Raw genomic sequence first — 23750 nt, forward strand, 5'->3', positions numbered from 1 at the left:
CCGCCTTCCTGCCGCGGGTAAGTAACCTGGCTTGGGGATAGGGAGCAAAACCCTCCACGGTTTCTCCCCTCAAAGGTGCTTGCAATCTTGTAGGGGGAATAAAACAAGTGCGGAAGAGACAGAAGAAGAGAAACGCCATGGGAGAAGTACAGGGGGGAGCAAAGATCGTTCTGGGGGAAGGATGTCTGGGGAGGAAGGAGATTCATTCATGCATGCACTCTAGAAGGACTGACGTATGGACTCTCTGTGCCAGGCCTGTGCTAGATCCTCAGAATACGACCTTAGCCAAGTTCACTGCCTAGAGTTAAAGTTAAACAGGTAAACCACAAGTAAGATACCGTCGTTGGCTTCTGTTAGGCGTAAAGAGGTCTGGAGAGGCACAGAGGCAGGAGTGACTTAGTGACTTGGTGTGGGGGTGGGGGAGAGTCAAGAAGGACTGTTGGTGTGATGAATGTGGCACCGGAGGAAGTGACACATGAGCTGAGTCCAGCAGGGTAAGTTTAGGAGGGGTGGGAGAGAGAGAGGGAGGGGGGGATATGGGGCAGGAGGGCGGGAGAGGGGGGAGGGGCGCCGCATTCCTGGCGGAGGTCTGTGGACAGGGCCTGTTCTGAGAATGCGTGGCAGTGTGCTGGGAGCTTAGGAACAGCGGAGGAACCAGGCAGGAGATGGGACTCGAACTGTAAAACGCGGCTGTCCGGTGAAAGACCTGAAATTTAATGCTATGGAGTTTGCGTCCTATCCCTTTGGAACAATCAGAATAGGCTTCACGAAGGAGGAGATATTTGAGCTGACCCTTAAAGCATGAGAAAAATTTCAACAGGTGGAGATGGGGCGGGGAAAGAGCGTTTCGGGCTAAAAGAACAGCACAGCCAGGCACTGGGGCTGATAACTCCGGGCTCGTGAGAACCCCGCTAAGAGCGGTGTGTGGTCCCAAGAGGACCGAGCACGTGGATCACCTGGAGGCGTGTTAACCGCGCAGGTGCCCGGGCCCCACAGCAGACCCGCCAAATCAGAACCGCACAGGGCAGGCGCCTGTTAGCGCAGCCCCGCAGGTCATCTTGATGCGCAGGACCGTGGTTTAGTGGCCGAGCAGGAAGGTGGGCTTTGAGTGCAAGGTAAGAATCTGCACTGACACGGGAAGGCTCCTGAGAACGGACCCAGTGGGAGAGTATTTATTTATCAGAACCTTGCTTAAGGAAGACATAGGACAAAAGAGTTTAGGATGGAAAGTGTGGGGACCCTGTTAAGGGTTATTACAACAATCCAGGGGGGAGTAAAGACCGAATGCTGGTAGTGGCAGGGGGAAGAGGAGGGAAGGGACAAATGTAAGAGACATTTGGGTGACAGAATCTGCATGGCTCAGTGGGTGGAAAGGCTGAGTCACAGATGACTTCAAGGATTTGGGCTGGGCAGTGGGGAAAACAGCAGGGTATTTAAAAGAAAAGCAGGGGAGGAAGGTGACTCTATGAGGAAGGTGATGTGTTTCGATGTAAAGTGCCCGGCACAGAGAGGCCAATAATAGTGATGATTTGTATTTCGAGGGAGCGTGCCACTTTGGTTATTGGGAAACAGGATGGGGCACAGGTGGTACCCCAGGACTGGGAGCGGGCAGAGGGAAGCTGCAAAGCCTGAATTTATCACCATTTTGTTGAGGATCCCCTAACAGGGTGGCAGGAGCTCTGAGCTATAAGCCCAGGAAAGTCCCTTTTCTTCTCAGGAGCTCTTGTTTCCTCGTTTTTCTTGTTAGAAAAGCAGGTGATAATAAAACTTATCACCCACTCATCTCTTGGGAGTGCTGCGAAGAGCAACAATATACATACATAAATAAGTTTCAAGCACTCAGCAAGAACAAAGTGTGCTAGAAATGCTAAACAATAATAAATTCAGCTATCCCCTTCACCATGATAGTAAACAAGGTGCCTTTTTTAAAAGCAGATGTAGTTAACTGGGTGCTAACTTCGAAGCTGTCTATATAGCCTCTAACAACAGGTAATTACATCTAAACGCTTGATTTTCAAGAGTTCCCTCATTAGAGGGTCTCAGAGTGACCCTAATACCTCCATCAAACCAAAGCCTGGACTATATAGCAATTAATTAACATGAAATTACTTTGTCACCCCCTCCCCATTCTTGGTATCATATCTGTGACTAATATCAGCATCCAAATTATATACAATTTCCACCATTCCCCTAAGCTGTATTCTTTGTCACACCCCTGAGGTCCGTCTCTTGGCAGAATGGTGCCATATAAAATATTCAGATCCTAGGTAGGATGTGTGCCACCTACATGGGAAAGAAGGCTGTCAGATAGAAAAAGAGAGAGAAAAAAACAGCACTCCTAAAATGACAAAGATTGCAAATCCAGTTTTAAAGGAACACATCTCTAATTATATGTTCCATGCATAGCAAATCTCTTTTAATAAATCCCACCACAATCTCCGCTCCCCTAAAGAGCAGACCTGCTAGGTAATAACTCTCCTTCTCTGTAGTAAAATCCAATTTTCACACCTGGTAAATGAAATAACTCCACTGTGAACCAAGGTCGGGTTGGGGTGAGCCGTTAACAGAAGGTTAGGGGCTGTGCATCATGTAACAGCTCTTCTGGGAACCCCTTCCAGAGATTTGCTCTTTTTATGCCAGTTGATGCTATTTGGCCAGAAAACCTCCAACCTCATAGGTTACAAAGCTAAAGCCTTTGTCACCTGGAATGGTTATGAATGAGCGCTGTGGTTCATGGTTCACATAGGTACAAGGCCTGGCCCCGGCCTTTATCTCTTGTTTGGAAGGAATTTTCCTTACCATTTGTGTATTTTTCAGAGATAAGTTTATACTGCAATTCTGACAAATTGACCAAGAGAAGGAACGATGCTACTGAAATTTATACTCGCAAAGGAGTAACATATGGGAGAGACAGAGAAAATATAAACCCAAGAATCCAGTCAGGGTCTGTATCCTGTGAAGACTTAATCAGGAACAAGAAAGTAGACATCACAAAGAACCAGCAATGAAAAAACACGTACACACACCATTGAAGATAACTGGAATGTGGCCCAAGAATACATTCCAGGATATATAAGAATTTAGTAAAGGTGACATCACAGATAAGTGGAGAAAGGAAGGTTTACTCAAAATTGCTCTACTGTTTGGAAGAAAATTTAAGATCCTCATATCATACCATACAATAAAAAATTCCAGAGGGATTAGAGAGATAAATATAAAAATGAATCAGTTAAAAAATAGAAGAAAATAGAGGTGATTATTTATCTGAACTTGGGAACAGGGAAAGATAATCTTAGAATAAAATCAAAGGAAAAAATAAATAATTAAATAGATTTGACTACATACAAGTGTAAAATTCTGTTTGTAAAAAAAGTTATAAACTTAAAAGGCAAACAACCTAATGGAAACAAAATATTTCCAACAAGTATGATTTCAATAAATATGACTGCAAAGAAAATATTCTTAGCAGATAAAGAGCTCACACAAAGCAATGTGAAAAATGTAAATGCCTGAGTTAAAATTTCACATTTCACACACAGAAAATTAATAGAAAAAAATTACTTGAACTTACGAAAAAACAACTCACCCTAACTAGTAACCAAAGAAAATACTAGATAAATTGTATTTTCCAGAGGGCCTGGCACTTGGTAAATACTTAGTAAATATTGGTTGACTTGCTCAACTTAACAAAGAATAAGAAAATTCAGTGTTAATGTGTGTATGGTCAAATTGACCCTCTCACATGCGGCTTGTAGAATTACTTACTAAAGCAAGGATCAGTAAACTATTTCTGTAAAGGGAAGATAGTAAATATTTTCGGGTTTGCAGGTCATGCAGTCTCTGTTGCAACTACTCAGCTCTGCCATTGAAGGGTGAAAGCAGTCATAGACAATATGTAAATGAATGAGCATGGCTGTGCTCTAAAAGTATTTTATTTATGAACACTAAAATGTGAATTTCATGTGTCATAAAATATTCTTTTTTTTTTTTTTCCTAAGCATTCAGACGTGTAAAAACCATTCTTAGCTCATGGGATGTACAGAAACAGGCTGCAGGACAGATTTGGTCCTTGGGTCTTAGTTTGCCAATCCTTCTACTAGAGGAACATTTCTGGAAATCAATTTGGCACTATTATCGAGAGGCTTTAAAAAGGCCACTCATAGACTATCAGGATTAAAATAATTAGGTACAAATACTTTTTAAAGTAAAAAATTAAAAGTTCATACTCTTTGTCCTAATTGCACCAATAATTCCCTATCTAGAAATAATTTATAAAGCAAAAGGAAATGAGGAAACTCACATGGAAATTTATGCAAGGAAGCATCTAAACATCCAGCAGAATGGGAATGATTAAATAAACCTTGGTACAGTTATGTGATGAAATACTATGCAGACATAAATCTTTTCCAAAAAAATTTTATGACATGCAAAAAATGTTCATGATAAAAGTTACGTGAAAAAGCAAGTTACAAAACATGTACATTGTCCTATCCCAATTTTGCAAAACATATATATACGCACACACATACATACATATATATATATACACACACAACTTATATATTGATAGAAACATGTATATGCATAGAGAAAAGATGGAAGAAATGCAATAAAATGTGAATAGTGCTCTGGATGCTGGGTTTATGGGTGATTACAATTTTTTCTTTATTCTTTTGTTCTAATTCTCTATAAAGAACAGTTACTACTTTTATAATCAGGAAAATATACAAATATACTTAAACTGGAAAAAAAATCCAGAATCAGAAGTTCACATGGAATAGTCAGAGAAGAAGAAAAGAAAAGCTTTTCAAATGCAACCTTGATGTAAAATCCTGACAAAATCTGCAATGAAAAACAGACCCAGGCAACTGAAAGTCGGCAGGGTCTAAAATTCATGCAAAATCACCACAGGAGGAAAAAAAAAAGTTCTGATCAAAAGCAGCTGAGACCTGAAGTCTGCAACTGACCCTACACTGAACAGATCCAGAAAAAGAAGCTTGAGATTATAGAGCTGCCATAGGTCCTTGTGCATGGTGTTGCTGGGGGACTCAGAGTCTTCCTTTTTCCTTCCCTCCCAACACCCCCACTTTTCCCCAAACAATAAACCAAAAAACCAACCTTCCTTTCAAACTCTAAAAGCATGGAATTCTACAAATGGTGCTTGCTTCTTCTGTTTTACTGTTAAAGATATTGGACTTTTGTCTTCCAAGTGCTAACAGCCATTTACACCTTGATGTATCTTTATTTCTAGAGAATGAGAACAACAGCAATTAGGGAGGGCAGTTTAAGGAAATGGAGAGTCCCTTAAGCAAAGTTCAATTATTTCACGACTGGGTCTCGAACCTGACCCATACAAAATTAGTGTATAGCTATCATTTTGGAGAGTTTACTGTAGGCCAGTCAATATGCTATGATTTTATATCTGTTACTTCATTTAATTCTAGTAAGAAGTCAATAAGGAGGGCTTTTCCCAATGTTATCTAAGCAATTGTCATAGCAGACAAGATATACCAGACAAGGCTTACAGAGGTCAAATCATTTGCCCAGCATTATCTTGGTAATTAGGGGCAGAGCCAGGTTTCAAACCTGATTTCCAAGTTTGTGACATAAATAGCCAAAATAGTTCTAAAACCAGATTTTTAAGCAGAGGCATGGTACAGCACCATCAAACACACTTGATGACAAGGTTCAAGGTCATAACATCACTTTGGGCAACTAATTTTTCTAAACCTCAGTTTTCTCACATATAAAAATGGGAGTAGTAAAACCTATCTCTCAGAAGTTTTGGAAGTTCAGAGATAATACAAGGAAAATTTCTAGCACACAGTAGGTCCTCCATGAATAGTGGCTATTAGGGGAACAGAACTACTAGTAATTTTGTTTGCTAAGTCAAAATAGTCACAAGGTCTCTACCAGGAAAACAAAGGAGAATTAAGGTGAAATAGGGAAATTGCTTAGGTAACTTAGCAAAGGGCTTTTCCTTGCACTTCTTTTCCCAGAGAGCTTGAATTCTTTGCTTTTCTATTTAAGATAAAAGAAACATGTTTGGGACAACAGGTTTGGAAATGGAAGTGCTTTATGGCATGTTTATGCTTTAAAAATCAAGTCTAAATTCTTCAAGACCACAAACCACTGTGCATGGTGCTTTTTTAGAAGGGTAGCAGTAATAAACATATTCCTATAGGAAGACTCAGTCTCACAGAGCCCATTAGATAAGCCAAAGGAGAATCTTCTGCCCACATAGAGGAAAGTGGTAACGTCCTTCAGTTCCTTTGTGGTTTTAATCTAAACCACAACTCCTCTCTTTTAGTTATAAGTCTTTTCTTTACATACATTCAGATGTGTGTTAGCTTTCTTCCATCTAATATGTCACCCCTTTCCAGCCATATAGAAAAATATCATATGCTTCTCTTCCTCCAAGGAAATCTTCTCCAGCACACAGGAATGGTTTTGAGCTGCTCTCACAACCCATCTGTTCCATCCATAGTTGCCTGCATGAGAGTCTGTTCCCAAAGACCTCTGGAAGAATCCATGGTCCTTCCGATGCCCAGATCTGTGGCATGGAGACAGGGCTGGTGAATAAATGTACTGTACATCACTTATGCAAAAGAGGAAAAAGCCTTCTGTTCTGAAATGAATGAGAACATCAGGGTTTCCAGTTAGAGATGAATGGAGGAAAATAATGTCTTATTTTTGCTTTTTAAGAGAAGAAAGAAGAATGAATGAAACACAATGCTCAAGCCGAGAAAAGGAAAATCAGAAAATACCCCAAAAGTGGTAGGTTCAGGAAGGTGGGCAGACTGCTGTCTCCTAACTGCTGCTGTGGTTCCCGAGTTAATATTTGCCAGACTTAGCATTCCTGTGAGTGCCGTTGGGATAATGGGCCCCACTCAGCATCACGTGAGTTCTCCATCTCAGCCGAGGGACAGGATTTCAACCATATCACACACAGCTCTCATTACTTGTGAGGAAATGATCTTACTGAGGAAAGCAGCACAAACCATAAACACATTTACTTAAAAAGGCAAAGCTGTTAGGTGTGCCCCTATTCAAGACTATTATAGTGAGCTGGTCTCTGTTCTGATGTCCGAGTCCAGAATAGCATTTCCCTGAGTGGATCTGAGAGCCCCTTCAGGATCTGGGCTAAAAGGGGCACTCTCAGGTTTAACTTTCTTGCTAGAAGGGTAGAGCAGCAGTCATTTTCTAAAGAATTTATTAAGCACCGTCTAGATCAAACAGTGAGTCTATTTCCTATAGTAGAAAAAGGAAATACTCTTCCTTTGAGAAGTTTATAATTTTGTTAGGGAACCAATATACCAAAACTCAGAATTCTAAGGCTAGGAAGGCCCCTAGGAGTCATTTGATCCATCTCAACCTCACCCCTCCTTCCATCTCATAGATTAAAAAAAAAAATTAAATATAGGGAGGTTGAATGGACTGTCCCTGGCCAGTCAACTAGTAAATTAGCAGAGATGGAACTCCCAAGTCTGAGTACCTCACTTATACTTCAAAAGAAAAAACTAAAACAAATAACTTAAATATAGGGAGGTTGAATGGACTGTCCCTGGCCAGTCAACTAGTAAATTAGCAGACATGGAACTCCCAAGTCTGAGTACCTCACTTATACTTCAAAAGAAAAAACTAAAACAAATAACTACACAAGTTAACATGATACAAACCATGTGCACAGGGGTATTATGGAATGCAAATTAAGGGAATACCAAGTCTGAACTGAGTTAGTCCAGGAAGGTTTCTTTGGAGGAAGTTCTGAAGGATGCAATATATAGAAATCATCAGAAATTCAGTTCAATTCAACAATCATTTTCTGAATGCCTAATATATGCAGAGCACTTGAGATAGAGGGAGGAAGCCCAATAAGATGAGTATCACGTGGTTCCTACCCTAAAAGACAGCAGTACTAAATAAATGTATTAAGGGCGAAAGGGAAATAACTGAAGTAAGTCACATAGCCAGTCACTGGCCAGCGAGAGGAGATAGACTCTTGGAAATGTGATGGCAAACAGAAGCTGGCCAGGAACCAGGAGGGGATATACCTAGGGAGAACTCAAGGGGGAAGATTTTCTAAATTTAATGCTGGATAAGAGGGGAAATAATTAACTTATATTTCAAGAATATTTGGAGTTTGTCCTTACAGACATAATGTCTTGATTTGTCATATTGATCATAGCCACATTCATTCAGAACTTGACATCAAGAAGACATTAAAAAAACACATACACATAAAAAAGGCATCGGTAGAAAAACTTTGGAAGCCCCGTTCCAAAGCTCATACGAGAGACTTGGAGAATGCCAAAGACAAAAGGGAACCATAGAAATTAATTGGTCCAACATATCACTACAAATGGAAAAATCAAGGTCCATAGAAACAAAGCAAAAACTTACCTTTCTAGTAAGGAAAGCAAAAAGGGTTGGGCCCAAAACTAGAGCCACTTTATTCTAAGCCAAAAATTGGGACATGTAACACAAGCACACTTACGGACACAGTGGAACAGAATATTTAAAACAAAAACAAAAGATTACTGTGGTCCTAGGTAATGCTTCCAGAACATTCCTCTGCACTAGTCCTCTTGTTTGCCAAAGACATTCCGGAAAGAATCATACTCTGCTCAGTCGTGAGAGCCATAAAAGAGGCATCAGAGTCTATATCCATCCATGGCAAGCCCTTGCTGAAAAGAAAAGCCACAGGGATCATAGACAAGTCTTTGATAAAAAAAATGAGATGATAAATAACTTAAGACTATCAGTTCACGGGCCACCAAGTTTTCTACGGAGCCTAGCAGGTAGAGGGCTCGATAAATTCTAAATATAAACTACAATAAGCTGATAATAACCTTGGTTAGTGTGCTCCTTGGGTATTGTAAGATACTCATACTGCAACAATTTTAACCCAGTTTATCTGTTACTTGTCCAAATGCAAATTCTATTACTTTAATATCATGATTAGATCATTTCTAGTTATTCAGAAGCCAAAAGCAATCTCAAACTTTAGCGTAATAACTGCAGGAAGCTTTATGGATTTTCCTGCACTAAAGTAGTCATCCAAGAGATTCATCAAACCCTGTCCACACAAAATAGCATAACGATGATGCCTTTTATATAAATAGACATTTCTCTTTTGATGGTAATAGATTTGCATGAATTCATCTTCACTTTCTCACCTAGCTCTTCTAGTGACAAGAGACCAGCAGTAAGTTAAGTTGCTAACAGTGACTGGAACCTTTCACCTCATCCTCATTATTGCTGGTATTGAGATAAATAGCCATATAGAAACATCATCCTAAGAGTTTGTCAGAACAGAAAACCCAGGAAGATTCAGGACTCACACTTGATGATACCATTATTGTTGTAAGTCAAGCAGCATTTCTCATTCACTAGTACCATATTTCAAATTTCAATATATCATCACGATGTTTAGTAATAGTCTTGTAAGAAAATAGACTTACAGAGCTTTGTGCTTTTAGTTTCTTTGTAGTGAATTTCTCATTCTCACTTCCTGTCTTTGCCTAGACTAAAAAGTGAGCTAATTTATCTTTATGTTTCAGTGTGTACTATAGTGTTTTACCAAGAAATAATACCATTTAAAATGTACATATTTGTGTATGCACTAAATATTCCAGAAGGATATATGCAAAACTGGTTATCTCTGGAGCGGCTGGGTGGAAGGGGGCCTTTCCACTTAGACCTTTTGGTAAATTTTATACTTTGTGCAAGTATCATCTACTCATCTAAAAACGTGTTTAAAAAATTTTTGAATGAATAAATAAAAATATTTATTGAGCTTCTTAATTCCTGAATATGTTTCAGCAGTGACCAAGATTAAATAGCAGTGATTTCTAAAGTTTTAAAGGCATTGGGTCCATTCTGATCTAGTCTGTCTCTTATTTCTTCACAATGTATCATATGCCATGTTTTCTCTTAAACATCCAGCAAAGTTAATTTGAAAAAAAATTCCTGAGAATTTTGTGTCACTGTTCAAAATAACTGGACCTTCTTGAGGTGTGCCAAAGCCATAGCTGGGAGTCACTAAAATACAGATTCTGAGAGTGGTACATTTTTTAAAAAATTGCAGAATCCAGTGAGTGATGTATAAATGCACATAAATTCTATCTGGTTTACTCCAATTCTCTTGGGCTTATTAAATTCAATTACCAATTATTTGAGTATGGGCAATAATCTCTAAATTGTAATACAAGGTTGAAGTATTGAGTAGATAAATATAGTAAATGGTTGAGGGATCTATTTCAAAATTGTAAGGCAGCATTTTGAAATGAGAGGAAGGAAAATCTCTATTCCCTCATACCTCTTCAAAATACATATTTATTATACTTGTGCTACCTAGAAACTTAACTTTGAATTTTTTTAACGTTAAAAAAATTAACAGATACTTGGAAATGTGGAAGCAGCTTTGAAACTGGGTGTTGAGGAGAGGCTGGAGGAATTTGGAGGAACAGGCTAGAAAAAGCCTAGATGCTGGCAAAAGTGTAGAAGACAAAAAAAAACAGGGAAGATTTGAAACTTTTTAGAGACTGGTTAAATGGTGGTGAGCAGAATGCTGATAGAAATATGGACCGTAAAGATCATTCTAAGGAGATCTCAGATAGAAATTAGGAATTTATCGGAAACTGGGGCACAGACCACCCTTGCTGTGAACTGGCAAAGAATTTGGCTGCATTCTGTCCATGCCCTAGGACTTTGTGGAAGTTGGAATTTAGGAGTTCTGAACCAGAGTATTTGGTGGAAAAAAATTTCTAAGCAGCAAAGCATTAAGGAAGCTGCATGGGTACTTGTAACAGCCTACACTGAGTTATGGTGGCAAAGGCATGACGAAGCCAGAATTAAAAAGGGAAGCAGAGCATCAAGACTTGGAAAATTTGAAGCCTGGCCATGTGGTAGAAAAGCAGAGAGCATTTTCAGAAAAAAAAAAAAAAATCCAGTTCTGCTAAAGAGATTAGTACAAAGGAAAGGGATTATCAAGAGAAAGAGAAAAAGGCCCTGAAGGCATTGCAGAAGCCACTGGGGCCAATCCTTCGATTTCAGGCCCCAAAACCTAGGGAGACAAAATGGTCTTGGGAAAAGGCTTGAGGAGCCCTCCATGGGCTCCCTGCCCTTGACCACCTCAGGAAGCTGTTTCCAGTACCTGCACCCCAGCTGCTTTGGCTGCTCCAGCTGTGGCTAAATTGACCCCAGGTGTGGCTGGACCTGCAGCTTTGAAAAATACAAGATGGAAACCTTAGCAGCATTCATGTGGTGTTAGGTTCGCAGGCTTGCAGAATGCCAGAGCTGTGGAGACTTGGGAGCCTCTACCCTGATTTCAGAGGATGTATGGAAAAATCTGGGGGCCCAAGAAGAGATCTGTCACAGAGGCAGAGTCATCGCAGACAGCCTTCACTAGAGCAATGCCAAATGGAAATGTGGGGTTGGAGTTGTTGCAGAGAAACCCCATCAGTGCCATGTCTAGTGAAGCTGTGAGAGCAGGACTGCCATGGAGACCCCAGACCTGTGGAGTTACCAGGGTGCAGTGCCAGCCTGCGAGAGCAAAGCATCAGCCAAGAGCAGGAAAGCCATAGGAGCAGAGCTGCCTGACGACTTGGGGACCCAGCCCCCACACCAGTGTGCAGAGGACGTTGAACATGGAGTCAAGTTACAAGATTCACCAGCTTTAAGATTCAGTGCATGTCCTGCTGGGTTTCAGACTTGTTGGGGACCGGTTACCCCTTTCTTTTGGCCTATTTCTCCTTTTGGAATGGGAATTTGTACCCCATGTTTGTCCCACCATTGTATCTTGGAAGTAGAAAACTTGTATTGATTTCACAGATGGGACATTTAACTTGAGTTAATGGACTCTTGCGTTGAAATAAGTTAAGACTTTGGGGATGAAACGAATGTATTTGCATGTGAAAAGGACATGAGTTTTGGGGGGCCAGGGATAGAATGTAGTGGATTGAATTTTTCCCCCCCAAACTCCCTGAAGCTTGAATTGTGTCCCCCAAAGTTTTTTGTATTAGAAACTTGGCCCCCACTGTGACTGTTAAGAAGGTGGGAAATCCTATTATGGTGATTGAAAGGTGGAGCCTTGAAGAGGTGATTGGATTGTAGGACCGTGCAGTAGTGAATGGATTAAAAATGGTGGTCAGGGGTGTGGTTCTGAGGGCTTTAAAAGAAGGGGAAAGTCTGTCACTCTCTCTTTCTCTCTGCTTCCACCATCCTGCAGTGAGACCCCAGGGTTGTTGTGGCCACCACCAGATGGACTTTGGACTTCTCAGCCACAGAAACTGTAAGCAATAAATTTTGTTTTTCTTTATTAAAAAAAAAAAAAAGGAAGTATGATGTGATGGAAAACACACAGACTGCAGAACCACACAGAGCTGAGTTTGAATCACCCAACATATCAGCTGGGTAACTTCTGACAATTCATTTGGCTTTTACTTGTTGCACGTTCACCTGCTACACTGCCAGCACCTCACTTGCTGCTGGGCACTGGGAATAGATCAACGAATGAGGTATTAATGAGCTTATGGTTTGGAGAGCAATTAAATTATAATCAAGTGTTTGAGGGAAAATTACAAGGAGCTATGTGAGGGAGCTGATCTGGTCTAGGGGTCAGAGGTGGTCTCCTAGAGGTGATGTTCAAGGTGAGACCTGAAGGATAACACAGAATTAGCCTGGCAAAGCAACTCCGTCACCTTTAGGTCCTCATTTGTAAAATGGGGATTATAATGGCTATCTCAGAGTGTTTCTCTGAGGCTTTAATTAGTTTTGATACAGCATCTAGCACATAGTAAATGCTCAATAAACAATAACTATTATTATTTGTGGGGGGATTTTTTTTGTACAGTCTTCTCTGGGTTCTATATGAACCAGCCCTCAAAAGCATAAAACTTATAAAGTGACAGTTCAACCAAATACTTATGTTTTCCTGCACATGCTACACAGGAGTAGAAGAGATGAGTAGACCAAATGCACACATTGTCAGTAAAAATACCTTTGGCTCAGGGCTGTAAACTTACATTGACCACACAGCAGGTCCCCAAATCTTTTTTGTCACAGGATTAACATGTTATGTGAGTCAGATCTAAAATTCTGGCCCCCACAAAGGCTGCTGGGTCTCCCTGTTTAATCAGACATGAAACAAATCGCGTGCAGTGGCAGAGGCGTACAAACACGCTTTAATTACAATATTGTAACACCAATTAGAGATCTATCTAATCGAGGACTCGGCACTTCCTGCTCGGATATTACTCCCATGTTGGGATAATTACTGCTAATTAAGCTTGGAACTAATTAGGCTAAATGATCTCATTTATACCAACAAAGATGACTTCTAGGAGTTCATAAGAAAAACTAGGGTGATTTTATCATTCCTGGACTCTCTGGCATTTCACACTGGAAATAAAACACCTTCCCCTGACATCAAGGTGCACAGATAGCTCATTCCTCTGTAACGCTGGTCCTAGAGTCTTCATTCGCCTACACAGATTCTCCTGTACAGTGAAATAAATACTATAAATATGCTGTCCACTCGAATCATACTTTGTTCTTCCACAAATGACAATCACAGTCTCATGAAGGGGCAGCTGCTGAGAGCAGTGACAGTGCCAAAGATGAGCCACCCACAGCCTTGTTTGGAGTCCCTTTGGTCTTGCAGTTGCATTTAATATACCCCAAAATTCTTACCACAATCATCACAGCACAGAGTAAACAGGTTTGGGGGTCTGTCAGACAGACCTAGGTTTGTGTAAATTATTTTTTCTACCTAAGCCTCAGTTTTCCATCTCTAGGGTAGGGATAATAATCAGGCCATGTAGTGTTTATGTAAGGATCAAAGAGATAACAACTATGGAATGCAGAATAGTACTTGGCACATACCAGCCCTCAATAAGTAATAGGATTTTTTTTTTTCCTTCAAGGCACTATAATACCCACTTCTGAACTAAGTTCCACATCTACTCTTTTCTGTGCAGTGATTGTGGGAAAAAGCACAGGACAGGGAGTCAGGAAACCTAGTTGTTTTCAGATTTATCTCTAACTAGCTGTGTGACTTGAGGAACTCACTTCTTCCTGGAAAATAATGACATCCACTGCATATATTGAGCCAGGCACTGTGTTGAATGTTTTACATGAATTTTCTGCCTTAACCTTTACAGCAATACTGCCCATTTTAGAGATAAGGACACTAAGACCAAAATAAATAAGTAATTTATTTATTTATTTATTTTTTTCCTTTTTGTCTTTTTTCGTGACCGGCAACGGATTTATTTATTTCCTTTTTGTCTTTTTTCGTGACCGGCAACAGATCGTAACCCTCAGTGTCGCACCCGTACCGGACCAGGACCAGCAACGGGATCGCAACCCTCGGTGTTGCGCCCTCACCTCGCTCCGCCAGTAAGTGGGAACCGGTCTGTATGTGGGATCCGAACCCTCGGCGGGAGCGCCACCAGGCCGGCCCCATAAATAAGTAATTTAAAAACAAAACAAAAAAGCCCTCATCTCTATTAAATGACAAGGTGGAGAACTGAACCCAGGTCTCACTCCAGAGCCTAGCCTCCTCATCTCTGTTATGCTGAATTGTCTCATTCCCCTATCTCTCCCATTTGTGACTGAAGGAGCTGGAGAAAACATATCCAGAGTCCCTTCTGCCCCTGAGAATCTGGTTCTGTACTATGAAGTGAACCTCTCGACCTTATTCTTAGTCAGCAATACTCATCGATTATGAAGTCTTCATTGCATGTCTGACATGTACTCCATTCTATGGAAAACAAGATGCCCTCCCACACAAACACCCTGACAAATAGGTCTAATAAGACACTCCACAAATACATAGGTACACAGACACATGCACACATACACATGCACACACGTGCGTGCACACACAGACACACATAGATATCCTCTGCTGGATTGTCCCATCAGGAGGAAACAAAAACTAATAAACAAAGCACCCGCTTCAGTTCTTAAATACTACAGAGGATTGAAACCTCCAACCTGCGAAACTTTCCTTCTAAAGAGGTATTAATGGGTAGAAAGCATACTGGCTGGGCGCCTATGGTCAGCTCAGTTCAAGAGTTTCCTCAGCCATTTTAGCTGCAGCCTATCCCCAGAAGTGATTTCTATCAATGCCAGAAGAGGCTGGAATGGAAACACATTGGTCACCTGGCTCCTAGGGGCCTTCACAGAGAATGCCTGCTGTAAACCTGGCCTCTAGTCTATACCCAACTAGAATGTAAACTCCAGGAGGGCAGAATTGTTTTGTGTGGTGTTTTATCTCCAGTACCCAGAACAGGGCCTGGCATATAGAACGTATGTGGCTCAATAAATGTATGTGGAACAGATGAATAGAGAAAATGAATAGAGCACTGGGTTCCAGTGCAGGAGTTTGGGCAAAACCAAGGAAGCTTACACACCTCCTCAGACATGTGGAGGTCTGGGAAGATGCATCTTCCCTTCGCTTCCTGGGTTACCTCCTCAGGAGGCAACCTCAGCACTTTGGGCTTTTTTTGATTCTTGTGTCTGGAGGCCTGCCTATAGCCACACCTTGTGGTGAAGCCAGTCCCTGTTTCTTATTTCCATCACGATGGTATCTCTCTGTGGAAGAAAATGGGAGTGGAGTTCAGAGAACAGGGTGCTTTTTATCTGTTGAGGAAGAACTCAGGAACTGCATCATAACCTGGGGAGGGGCTGGTGGTAAACTCTGCCCGAATGCCCAGACCACTGAGCTCCTCCAAAACCAGGGGCTTTGCTTAGGTGGAGAGGAGGGTCTCTGCACCTAACTCTTCAGACATTGAAAAACACTGAACTGCTCTTGCCTCCGTCTGAAATACACTGCCCAGGGGTGGAGTCAGATTGGTCCCTTACCTGCAGGGTGGGACCATCAGTGACTGTTGACCAGAAGGCTCAAGGAGAAGGAAGGAAGAATTTGAAATCAGAAGACTCGGGTCTCAGACCAGGCAGCCTCACTTTCTTTCTATGTAAATGGGGATAATAAAAGCAATCCTACCCGCCTCAGAGTTGTAAAAACAAATGCCACAACCGATTGCACATTGCAAATGTCTTATCATAGTGAGTTATTACCCCTTGCCCACTAATTGTCTCTAATTGTGATGGGACATGCCTATGAATGTTTGTGACATACTATGTCCTCAGGAGCACCTGGTGGGAGCATGGTGGAAGAGATGAGAGATGCACACAGGTACCCTGATGCCAAGGGTACCTGTGTCTGTCTCTGCCAGAGATTGGTTCTGGCTGCTCATCTAGCAGGACAGCTCAAGAGCATCAGACCTAATCAGTGGATAACACACTTATGGTTTTCCTGGCCTCCATACCTCACTTTGCTGGGGATAGATTTTATGGATGAAGACCAATGGGGGTTAAGGATTCCTTTCTTATTTTCTACTGGCCACAAGGATTGGTTCCTTACCAATCCTAAGAGCATGGGCATCCCTGGCAAGTGAGAGACTCAGGTCCTTGGTCACAAGGAAGTCCACTTTTTCATATTAAAAGAGCACACTTTTAAGGAATCTTGAAAGATGGTAGGAACCTGCCTCTTAGAACGGGCTTTTTTTTTTTTTCCGTGTCCGGCAACGGATCGCAACCCTCAGTGTTGCCCCCGTACCGGACCAGGGACCGGCAACGGGATTGCAAACCTCGGTGTTGCTCCCGCGCCTCGCTCAGCCAGTGAGCGGGAGCCGGTCTGTATGTGGGATCCGAACCCTCGGACGGGAGCCCCGCCGCGCTTCCCAAGCAGCGCACTATCCAGTGCGCCACCAGGCCGGCCCCTAGAATGGGCTTTTAAAACATAATAGGTGATTAATTTAAGAGGATGAAAAATGAATGAATAAATGCTTGAACGGGCTTTTAAAACATAATAGGTGATTAATTTAAGAGGATGAAAAATGAATGAATAAATGCTTCGGCAAGATTATGAAACCTTTTATAATGGGAATGATCATGCCATTCTCCTGAATTTCATTTTGTCTTTTGTGCAAATACAGAGTTTTAATGCATAATTTTTGTTCTCATAATACAGCTGAGATCCTCAGCTTCCTGTGCTTCTAAGACATGCCAGACAGACAAATGAGGGCCCCTGTGGCTAGGGTGGTGAGGGAAATATCCAAAACCCCCAGAATTTGGTTGTCAACCAACTCCTTCATTTGATGGATGAAAAAGTTGTGGCCCTGAAAGTGATGTGCCTGAGTCCTCATAACCACGCCCCTCTGAAGACAGGATGTTGGGATATTTGCCTGAGAAAACATACCCGCTTTCCTCATCTGAGGCAAAAGAAAAACAAAAAATGTTTTATATTTGTCGCTTTAGGGGAAGAAAGTCAATGAAGTTGCCGAAAAACAAGGCCTTCCATTTAAAGGCGTCAGAGAAATCGCCCAGTGAATGTGGTACTCAGCAATCGAAGACTGACAGCTACAAATAGCAGAAGTGCTTGGAGATCACCTGAGGCAGAGATGTTAGGGAGCCCATGTCCTGTCTATTCTATTTCCCCAACGTGGTGGGGACAAGCCCCAAATGGGGCTGATTTCTTCAGGACTGTATATGTCCATTTAGTCCCCTTTAAAGAATATGTTTGTCCTAGAGGGCTGGCCTAGCTCGGTTAGAATGCAGCCTTATAATACCAAGGTGATGGATTCAGCTCCCTGTACTGGCCAGCCACCAAATAATAATAATAACAACAACAACAACAACAACAACAGCAATAATAATAAAGAATATGCTTGTCCTTGAAAATATCATCCACTGTTATTTTAAAAAATATGACCACACAGTTTAGGGGTTGAAGGGCTGGAATCTCCCTAGTAAGAACCCCCCCCACACACACACACACACACAAAGGCCAAACTTTAAAATTGGTCTTCCTGAAAAGTCTCTAAAGCTAGTCTTCTGTAGTGGTATGAAAGTGGTTCTTCTTTGACTTTAGGGATCTGATTCACATTTCTCATTTGTTCAATTGACACTTACTGGGCTCCTATTCTGAGCTACATTAGGGTAGGTCTTGGAAAGATAGTAAGTATCTCTGCAAGAAGGAGAAATTGTTCTCCAGTAATTACCCCTACCTCCACCCCGTGAAGACCAGATTATCTATCACTCTTCTTAGCTAAGTGTTTTCCTCTGTTGAAGGGGAAAAGTCATGACCGGTTGGTTTAATGCATTTGATTTTCAGGCAAAGGTCACATGTCACCCATCTAGAGCTAAAATGAAGGAGCTAGATTGGCAGGCAGATCAGAAGGCAGAAATGACAGAACCACAGGCAGAGAAATGGTTCCACAAGCTTGTGGATGGTAAAGCAAATGTCAAATATGAAAAGGTCTTGTTCACTCATTCATTCATTCAACAAATGTGTTGAACATCTGCCAGGTGCTATGCACTGTACTAGAGGCAAGGTTATAAGATTAAATAAGACAATGACCTTATTCTCAAGGATCTCAGGATTTAGAGGAGGAGACATGCATACATATACACAAAATTATGATGAAATGAAATAAGTCCCACACAGTGCTAAATGGAGAAAGAAAATGCTGAATTTAGAGCCATTTTAAAAGTAAAGTCAATAGATCCTCATGACTATTTAGCTACAGAAATTAAAGAGAAAAATTTTGATAAGTCCAAGGTTTCTACCTTAGGGGACTGGATGAGAGGTTAGGTATTATTTAACTAGGAAATGGAATACAGGAGAAGATTCAAGCTTTTTGGATGAAAGTTAATGCATTTTGTTTTGCTCGAGATGCCCATGGAAGATCAAGGTTGAGGTATTCATGGGTAATTGAAAATGTGTCTGGAACTCAAGAAACAAGTAAAAGTGTTACTAAAGGAAACATTGATTAGAAAATCAATAATCTCAAAGTCAATAATCTTGTGTTATGTAGAATGGGAGTGAGGGCCAAAGGGAAAAAATGAGGAACAGGTGCAAAAGGTAGAGTATAGCCATATAAGGATTTGAGAACATGATTCCTGCTCCAAAGCAATGATATTGCAAAGCTTCCACCTGCCCCACTTCATAGAAACTGCTTTCACCAAGGTCACAAATGGCTTCAAATTGTCAAATCCGGAAGGCACTTTCTAGCCTACATCTTGCCTGACCTCTTCACAGGATTCGTACTATTGACCCCTCAATGCCTTGTTTTCTCCCTGATCTGGCTTCTGTGACAGTCTTTCCACTTCTCTCACTTCTCACTTTTTCTCAGCTGTTTCTTCTACCATTTCATGAAATATCAGGGATCCCCAGATTCCATCCCAAGACTTCTCTTTTCATTCAAAATGCTCTTCCTAGGTGATTTTCCATAGTTTCAACTGTTGCTTACAAACAGATGGCTCTCAAGCCACTATCTCTAGCCCAGACACCCTGTTGAACACGATACTTGACATGGAAAAAGTAAGCAATAAATGTCTGCTGAAACTGAGTTTTAAAACTCAAAACTAATCTTCTCCTGTGCCTGAGACTATTTTTTAAACTCTCGTTTTGTTCCCCCAGAAGATTCTTCTAGACCTGAAGCTCAGTATAAGAGTTTTCTCCCTCTCGTGCTTCCCCCAGCTACCTGGTGGTTAGACCTTCCCTACTCTAGGTTTCTTTTTTTTTTTCTCCTTTTTGTCTTTTTTCGTGTCCGGCAACGGATCGCAACCCTCAGTGTCGCGCCCGTACCGGACCGGGACCGGCAACAGGATCACAACCCTCGGTGTTGCTCCCACACCTCGCTCAGCCAGTGAGCGGGAACCGGTCTGTATGTGGGATCCGAACCCTCGGCAGGAGCGCCACCGGGCCGGCCCCTTACTCTAGGTTTCTATTAATAATTTTTGTCACTTTATATTGGACTGTTTATTCATCACCATACTATACAAGCGTATTTCAAAAAGATCATGGAAGGATTCGTATTATCTCTTAATTCTATTTTTCCACGAACTTTTTCTAGTACCCTCGTAGAGTATGCACCCTGAAGGGAAGAAATTTATCTTATGATTTCTAGAGATCTCCAGCACTTGGCACAGTGGCAGGTACTCAGGGAATAAGTGACTAACTGAATGAATGAATAAATAAATGAGAATGACAGGAGAAACAGGACAGACATTAAAAAGTCATGGGAAAAATGTAAGAATGTATACAATGATGCACTTAAAAAAATGCATCTTCTCTTGGAATGCCCAATGCTCTGGGCCAGAAAGAAGCTGGCCTTTCTTCAAAGGTGTCCTCAGGTTTTATTATTTAGCTTATTCTGCCATTTAGGAAGATCTGTGGAGATGGAGGGAGTAAGAGAAGGAGATTGCTAATAGTGCTCAGGAATCAGCCCTCCTATTTCATCTAATTCATTTCTATATTTGAAAAAGAGTGAAAGATTCCCTCTCAGGTAGATGTACAGAAATTGCAAACTACTAATTCTTGTGCTGTTTGTATCCAAGCAAAATGACTAAGAAACTGGTATGTTCTTGCTTTTTCTTCCAGCAACCTTTCTGGCTCAACATTGCTCAGGTGTAATGTTTAAATGATAGAAGGAATTTAAACATTCAATTAGAAGTTGGACCAAATGGTACATTTTGATTCCTTCTAACTTGGGAACTTGTGATTCCGTGAAGTGCATCATTCTAGGTTATATTAGTCAACAGGGCATTTGTTAGGAAGAATTTGCTGTTAGGATTTAAAACTTCTCAAGGCTGTGGAACTACATCTCTTCAGAGATGATTTGACCACAGTGTTTTGCTGTACAGTGTTTCAATCCTATGACAGAGCCCTGTTGAAAGAAGTAATAACACTAGGACTTTCTTGAGGATAAGAGGATAGCTTGGATATTTCTAAAAATATAAGGCATTGATTAAAGAGGTAGGTGGGATCACTGGCATAACTAAAAAGCTTGATAATGAGGGCTTCCAAAAGAAAGGAGACAGCATGCTTTGTCATAGAGAGAGTGCAGTCGTATAGGGTTTGCTAAAGTTTGTGTGTGAATGTGAGTTGCACAGCAGTATGGCATGCAATGTGAAAGTGTGACTGTTAGAGCTGCAATGGAACATAAAATTTGAAATAGATAGCCGGAAGTTGAGCAGAAAGGCAGTCAGACCTGCTGGGTCACTAGCAATGCCACCCTCGAAGTAGATAAGGGGATCTTGCATTAGGAGGAGGGAGAGATTGGTTCCTGAGATTGGGGGGGGAGGGGGAGAGTCCCAGGACAAGAAGGGATTTAGGCTTCATTGTGCAGGAACACTACTTGCTTTCACTTCTCATGGTCTCGTTATTTCCCCACGTATTTTCCTTCAACAGAGTTATGCATTATTCCCTTTGAGGGTCAGTGCCAAAGCTGATGCTTTAAAAATTTAGATTTTTATACCATTAATTGTTGAGCATATCTTTATTATAAGCAAAATATTTTCTCCTTGCTTTCACTTGACTCAACAATAAATGAATGGGTTCCATTTTGTCTTTTCCCCTGTAAATTTGTCTTAGGCATATACCAACCATGTGTGAAATGTCACCTCAAATAGAATATTTTGGAAATAAGTTATCTATGATTGTGAAAAGCAGTCCAGAGTAGAATTCTCTTCCTAATCGTGCTAATGATATTACGATTGCAGGAGCAACAATAATCACCATTAAGGAGATTCAAAAAACACAAAAACTCTCTTCTGAAAAACTTCACTTGATTTCCTCCATTCTTTATAGTTTGTGAATTTATACTTACAAGAGCTCATTACCAAAGCCAACGGGTTTGTAAAATTCAATTCTTGGAGTTGTGTGTGTGTGTATGTCAGAAGAGGGAGGGTTGGGAAGGTGTTGCATTTTTTAGAAAATAAGACAGGGGAAAAAAAAGACTATATCTCTTCATTAACTAAAATAATTGTAAACAGATGGTATCAGTATTGGAGTGGAACCCCTTCCCCATATTGAAAGAAGTTCTTGTCCTCTTATGCTTCCCAATTGCAGACTCTATTTCCTATGGGGCCCAATTTAACCTTTTTTTTTTTTTTTTTCTATACAAGATTGGTTAATAAAAGGTGCCTGATGCAATAACCTCACATATCCAGAATCCTTCTATGACTGGCTTCCACCTGCATCTCCCCTTTGCCCCGCACATGGAGTATCTTCAACATAAAGAGGCACTCACAGTTAGGCCTATACACAAAAGTAAAAAGCCAATGAAACTTCAGGTTTAGGGACCATCAGTTTCACAGTCTCCTTCCAACATCCCGCACAAAAGTTACTTTGAATATTCTTTTCTTCAGGAGGGTCCCTGAAATTGAATAAGCTTTGGGCTCCACAAAACCTGGACCCACCCTGCCGATGCATATATTTTGTTCTCAAGTACCCAGCTAACCCCTTTCCCAGTAAAGCCCTGACATCCCTTTCACCTACAGTTGCTCAATATCCAGAAAATATTGGATAGAACAACCACACAGTGATGTTTCTGACATATTTCCTACTTAAAATGTTGTTCCCTGTTACCTTTAGAAAATGCTCTTATACCAACCAGATCCTTTGTCTTGATGTTAAATGCCTTGATGATAAATTTTTAAAATATGTGTCCCCCCCCCATACCTTTACAACTGTTAGTACACTGTGCCCTAGATTGTGGGCTCTCAATGAAGATTAATCAAAGGGATAAGAATTTTAAGAAACAGTAGGTTGTGGTTCTAGCAACTAGAAGTCCCCATACCTTTACAACTGTTAGTACACTGTGCCCTAGATTGTGGGCTCTCAATAAAGATTAATCAAAGGGATAAGAATTTTAAGAAACAGTAGGTTGTGGTTCTAGCAACTAGAAGATGGGAACTGCAAGTATTATGTTGGTTATCGGGGAAAGGGCTGGCAGCTGGTGAGAGGATGGGGGCGGAAGTGGGAGAATCTGGAGAGAAGGGAATTAAACATCTACCTGGCACCTACTATGTCCCAAGAGCTATGAACAAGAGCATTTTACTTTTGTATTGTACACGATCCTGGGAGACAAAAATCCCCACTCCAAATTCTCTAGCAGTTTGCTTAAAGATCCAATATTTCATCATTTAAATAAATGTGTAAAGAGGAAGTAAGGCCTATCCCAGGAGATTTGAGCTGGGTCTAGGGAATATACTCAAAGTCTGAATCACGGAATATTCTAGTTTCGAAAGCAGCCAGCCTTCTAGAGCACTTGTAATTTAACAGAGGTAGCAGTGGAAGGGCGTGCTATCCAGCGTATCTCCATCGTGACACAGTGAGGGCTCGCCAGCAGCACTTGGCCAGGCAGGAGAAAGAATACACATGGACAGTAGCAAGCAGCTTGTAAGTTCTATCTCGGGCATATTCTGAGATGGATGGCATTAGCAGTCTTGCAAGAGAAAGGTAAGCCTACTCTATTACTCATGTCTTTATAGTTTATTGTGAAAATAGTAGTGGAAATCCATTGAAGAGTTGTATGGGCATGAGCAAGTTATTTTACCTCTTTGGGCTTAAATTTTCTCATGTATAAAATTAGGAGGTTGAAATAAACAATGGCTAAAACCCTTCTGACTCTTAATAGTCTATGATTTAGTCATTGGCAAGTACATTAGGTTATTAACTAAAGAACAACTAGCTTAGTTTTATGGCAGCTATAGGGTTGTGAGAAAGCACGGAAAAATGGAAATCAAGAAAATCAGCAACAGCATTGTCCAATAGAACTTTCTGCAAAGGTAGAAATGTTCTCTCTCTACATTGTCCATGCAGTAGTCACTAGCTACATATGACTATTGAATACTTGAAATGAGGCCAGTGTGACTGAAGAACTGAATTT

The 23750-nt window shown here is 41.1% G+C and overlaps 1 protein-coding gene and 1 long non-coding RNA gene across 2 annotated transcripts in view; one reads left to right on the plus strand and one right to left on the minus strand.

Moving 5' to 3' along the window:
* BCL9 (B-cell CLL/lymphoma 9) overlaps nucleotides 1–23750 on the minus strand; it is an 87347-nt gene that overhangs the window by 37508 nt on the left and 26089 nt on the right. The gene's annotated exons all lie outside the window — the stretch shown is intronic.
* Nucleotides 988–17690, plus strand: LOC103602240. The gene is made up of 3 exons (XR_551514.1): nucleotides 988–1115; nucleotides 12233–12295; nucleotides 17332–17690. It is a non-coding gene; the product is annotated as an uncharacterized LOC103602240 (long non-coding RNA).

This window comes from Galeopterus variegatus, unplaced genomic scaffold (assembly GCF_000696425.1).
Source record: "Galeopterus variegatus unplaced genomic scaffold, G_variegatus-3.0.2 Scaffold4066, whole genome shotgun sequence".
NCBI classification, from domain to species: domain Eukaryota; kingdom Metazoa; phylum Chordata; class Mammalia; order Dermoptera; family Cynocephalidae; genus Galeopterus; species Galeopterus variegatus.